Source organism: Equus przewalskii, unplaced genomic scaffold, assembly GCF_037783145.1.
Source record: "Equus przewalskii isolate Varuska unplaced genomic scaffold, EquPr2 ChrUn-3, whole genome shotgun sequence".
NCBI lineage: Eukaryota > Metazoa > Chordata > Mammalia > Perissodactyla > Equidae > Equus > Equus przewalskii.
Window position 1 is genome coordinate 717,167 of NW_027228751.1, and position 5,448 is coordinate 722,614.

The 5,448-nt window shown below is 43.5% G+C and overlaps 1 long non-coding RNA gene across 1 annotated transcript; it reads left to right on the forward strand.

Moving 5' to 3' along the window:
• The first annotated feature begins 3,853 nt into the window (after window positions 1-3,853).
• Window positions 3,854-4,599, forward strand: LOC139081662 (uncharacterized). Its single transcript, XR_011536854.1, has 2 exons — window positions 3,854-4,130; window positions 4,417-4,599. It is a non-coding gene; the product is annotated as an uncharacterized lncRNA (long non-coding RNA).
• Window positions 4,600-5,448: the final 849 nt, after the last annotated feature.

Sequence of the window (5,448 nt, forward strand, 5' to 3'; positions counted from 1 at the left end):
TCAAAGTGTTGGCAGGGCCTCCCTCTGAAGATGCGAGGGAAGGGTGTGTTCTGGGATTTTCTCCACCTTCTGACAGTTTCTTGGCTTGTGGCAGCGTAACTCCAATGTTCATGTGGTGTTCTCCCTGTGTGCCTGTCTGTCTTTGTGTCTAAATTTCTCCTTTTTATAAGGACACAGTTCTGTTGCATGAGGGCCCACCCTAATGACCTCATTGTAACTGGAATATCTCTGTAAAGACCCAATCTTCAAATAAGGTCACAGTCTGAGGTACTGTGAGTTAGGACTCCAACATATCTTTTTTCAGGGGGACACAATTCAACCCATAACACTTCGCAACTCAAAGTAAAACCCTAAGTCTTTTCTAAGAATTTACAAAACCCTGTAAGATGTGTCCATTCCCCCATTCCTTCCTCCCCTTCTCCACAACCTCTCCTTACTCTCTGACGGCATCTTCTGCTGTTCTCTCTCTGTCATTCACTCTCATCCCGACACAGGGACTTCCAGGCTGTTCCTCTGGTGCACCAAGCACACTCTATCTCAGGGCCTTTGCATTTACTTTTCCCTCTGCGTGAAAAAGTCTTCCCCTAGATTTCTGCATGGATCTCTCCATCATCTCTTTCAGGTCTTGGCTCAAAGGTCATGTCAGTAAGGCCTCCTCTGGCCCCTTTATTTAAAATACTCCACATTCAGATCATTCTAGCACTCTATCATTTGCCTTGCTTTACTTGTCTCCATAACACTTTCTGATGTACCATAACACTTTCTCTTAACACATTCTGATCTACCATATAGTTTTCATATTAATTTACTAATTTATTAATCTGTCTCTTCCCACTAGAACAGTCATGTACCACATAATGATGTTTCAGTCAACAATGGACCACATATAAGATGGTGGTCCTATAAGATTGGTACCATATAGCCTAGGTATGTAGTAGGCTATACATACAGGTTTGTGTAAGTACACTCTATGACGTTCACACAATGACGAAATCACCTAATAGTGCATTTCTCAGAACATATCCCTGTCGTTAAGCGATGCCTGACTTTTTCTGCTTCATGAAGACAGAGATTTCAGACTATTTTATTCATTAATGTACCTTCAGCACCTGGAATAATGCCTGGTGTATGGTAAAGGCTTGATAAATATTTATTGAACAAATGAATGAATGGTCAGCAGTGTCAAATGCCACCGAAAGAAGTTACTAGGAAAGAGTTAGAAAAGCATTTGGCAATATGGAGCTTATTAATACCCTTATCCAAAGCAGCTTCATTAGCATGGTAGAGGTATTGCAGTGGATTAGGGAGTGAATGTGAGCTGAAAGAGTAAAGACAGCAGGTGTAGACAGCAGGTATGCTATTTTCCTAACAGCCTTGTTCTGAAGGAAGGAGAGATACAGGTGTTCATCTAGAGGGAGATGTGGGTAGGGTAGAAGGGGACTGTATTTTTAGATGAGAGGAACTTGGGTTTGTTTAAAGGCTGAAGAAGTAGCTTAACTAAGTCACTGAGCTGATGGGTGGCATCTGAGCCCATGGATTACCTGGGGCCACACAGCTAGGTCTCTCTACTGTGCACCTTAAAAGAGACTAGAAAAGGGGAGGGGCAAGAAGAGCTCTGTGGGGCTCGGCCCCTGCTCAGCCTCCTCTGAGTCAGTAATGAGACTACCTGGGGCCCTTGAAGCGTCCTCCCCACACTACTCAGGAGAGACTGGGAAAACGGAGAAGGAGAGTGCGAGAGGATGGCATCAGCCACTTCTCAGACTCAGTTCTGAAGCTGCATGGGGCGTACAGGGCAGCTTATCCACACTAGCAGCATCCACCTATTTTTCACTGCTTCCTCCACACCCATTGAGGGAAAAAAATACTCTTCTTCCCCTTTCCCTAACTTTCTTTTTTTTGGTGAGGAAGATTTGCCCTGAGTTAACGTCTGTTGCCAATCATCTTTTTTTTGCTTGAGGAAGATTGTCCCTGAGCTAACATCTGTGCCAGTCTTCCTCTATTTTTTCATATGTGGGATGCCACCACAGCATGGCTTGATGAGTGGTGTGTAGGTCTGCCCCCAGCATCCAAACCTGGGAACCCTGGGCTTCCAAAGCAGAGTGCATAAACTTAACCACTATGCCACTGGGCCAGCCCCCCTAATTTTCTGATGAACCTCTTCCTTGCTTAGGCAAACCTATTTTCCCACTGGCATGAAAAAGAGTGAAGGCTCTTGTTTTGCTGGGGCTTTTTTAAGAGCTAGGAAATTTTTTTGCAGCAGATGTCCAGCCTCTCCAATGCTCACTGGCTGGATCTGAGTCACACGCCCATCTCTAAATCCATCAGTGCCAGGGGGAACAAGACAACCCTGGTTGGCTTAGTCTACTCATGCTTTGCCCTGGTTATATGGAGGGAGTTAGACATTGGAGCAAAATTGGGGCTCTGCAAGCCTGGGGGAAGGAGAAATGGCTTTTGGGTAAGATACAAATATTAAGGGGTGTGGACAATGATTTAGAGAGGCCATTCAAGGTAGAATGGGCTGTCTCAGGGAAAATCAGGCCCTAGGTGGGTGGACAGCCTCTCTTATCCTCTAGCTTGCTGTTTGCTGCCACCTGGTGCAAGTATTTTTCCTTCTATCATGACCAAGTATCCAGCCTCAAGTATTGAGGCACAAGAAAAAGTAGCTTGGTGGGAAAGATTTTAAAAATACAGTAGGTATTGGAATCTGTGGACCTCATTCTTGAATTCCTTCTTTGTACTCTGGGTTTGCTTAATCAAGCTTTCTAACTTTATTCTCAGGCCCACTCAACCTACTGCTTAGGTGCGTGTGCCACCTAGTGATGGTCATCGGCCCTGCCTGCTCATTGGGAATGAAGTGCTTTGTTCTTGGAGGCACCCGTCCATCATACAAGGGAAGGGAGGCAGGGAAAGTGGACCACACACTGAGAAGATTCTAGAATGAGTACTCTCATAGGCCAACGGGAGCCTCCCTGTGGTTGAGCATGAAGACACAGACTTCATAAATGAACAGCAGGTGTTACATTTTTCTATTCCTAGACTCTCCTGGCTGTCCTCAAGCCTCTCAGTGTCCTTCCACGAAAAACAACAATCAAAAAGATTTGTTTCTCTCTTAACGTGGCAACTAACCTTAAAAATAGGAGAGCAAGAGAGCAGGCAGACCCAGAAGGGTCTCTCTGGCATACCTTTCTACCCCCTTGTCCCCCTCATCCTGCTTGTCTCCTCGCCATTGTCTTTCCTCTTATTGCCCAGCCCTCCTCCTCCCTAAACTCTGGGGTTTAGCTCTCCCCACCGAGGCCTCTGCAGCCCCAGGTCTTTGCTGAGACTCTGCTATATCCTCAATTTTATCATAGAATATCCCTGCCACTTTAACTGAAAACCTGACTTTCTCATGAGGGAAATATGTAGTTATGTAAATGTATCCGATCACACATGGAAATTCACAGCCTTCTTGAGCAGAGGCTGCTGTTTCCTGACTCTCTCAGGGAAATCTATCTGAGGACCAAGAGGCAGGGTTGACATGCTCTTAGTAACCCATTCCCTCGTCGTCTGTTTTTCAAAAAGTCTCTTCCTTTCAAATTTATATCATCGGTCTATAAAATCTTATCTCCCTTCTTAAAAATAACAATTTTTAAAAAGAAAGTAAAATATACACATGGTAAAAATACAAATATTTATAAAGGTATTTAAAAAAGCAAAAATCTATGTCTCTCTCCCCCATGCTGTCCTCATCCTCCTTCCTATACTGCTTATTCCAAAATAACCACAGTTAATACTTGGGTGTCTGTGATGGTCCATTTGTGTGTCAGCTTGGCTAGGCTATGGTGCCCAGTTATTTGGTCCAACACCATTCTAGATGTCCGTGTTCAGATATTTTTCAGATGCGATAAACATTATAATAAGGAGACTTTGAGTAAAGCAGAGGACCCTCCATAATGTGGCTGGAGCCTCATGCAAGCAGTTGAAGGCTTGAAGAGCAAAGACTGAGCTTTCCCAGATAAGAAGACATTTTCCTCCAGATCACAACCTAGAAAGTCTGCCTGAGTTTCCAGCTTGCTGCCCTGCAGAATTTGGAATCAAGACTGCAACATGAACTTTTACCTGAATTTCCCCCTGCCAAGCAGCACAATTGTGTAAGCCAATTCCTTAAAATCTCTCTCTCTCTCTCTGTCTATATAAACATATCCTGTTGATTCTATTTCTCTGGAGAACCCTGACTATTAGACTATTTGTGGTGGAGATGGGGAGCTGTCTCCCAAAATCCATACTTTGCTCTCCTAGTTAACTAACTATGAGTTGCAATTCAGTGTGGCCATGCAACAAAGTTCTTTCCACTGGTATGGGAAGAGAGGTGATATGGGCCACTTCCATGCCTGACCCATTACACCTTCTTGCTCTTTTTCTTTTCTGGATGACTAGCATGTTGACACTGAGAGCATCCTTGGAACTATGTGTTGAAGATGGCATCCTGGGGCCTTCAGTAACTATGTGGAGCAGAGCCCTTCCTCCTTGCCCTCGGCCCCACAAATCTTGAACATCCTAATCCAGATGCCCCTAGACTGTTAAGTAAGTTGTAAATAAATTTCTATTGTGTTCAAGCTATTACATTTTGGATTTGTTTAATAAACTAGTTTAACATACCCTGATTAACACAGAAATTGGTACCTTGAAGTGGAGTGCTATTTAAAACAAACATCTAAAATACAGGCTTAGTAGATGCATAGCAAGAGGTTAGGAACTGATATCACTGGCTGAAAAGTGGAGTTTCATCTTATGCCATGGCAAAACATTGGTAGAACTGTTGCTGTGGTAATTTGAAAGGCAGACACAATTCCTATTGTGCTAGGGAAAGTGGCTAGAATGAGCCAGAATGTATGAATTAGCTAATGCTTGCTGTTTTTAGCTAGGTATTATGAGAAAGGGATGAGCTCAGACCAGAATCTAGTGGTTTGCAAGTAGAAGAAGGGAATAAAGAGACCAGAAATTTGGAATCTTGTTGATATTCAAAAGCCAACTGTTTCAAAAGCATAAATAGCAAGAGACAAGATTTGTAGCCTGAAGGCCTCTCATTAAGACATCTTAGTCAGACAAAGATCTCATCTCAGTCTTGCCCAATTGCATCACATGGTTTAAAGGCAACTGCTGCCAAATTGAGAAAGAGAAACGTAGTGGCAAGGAAGCAAAGTAATGAAACAGGCTTAAGGGTTCTGTCCAGAAAAGAACTCCAGGTGTGGCCCCTGGCACATGGAACTGGATAGAAGCAAGTAGATTAAAAGCCTTGTAAGCTTTTGAAGTGAGCATATTCCTGAAGAAACCAGAGGAAGCCTGGTCTAAAAAAAAGTCTTTGTTAAAATAAAACAAATCTTGGGCTCTCAATCTTTTGCAGTCATCAGGCTGTACAAGCTGAATAGTTCTTGAAGAAAGCATACTCCTTAGCACCCACTTTAGAAT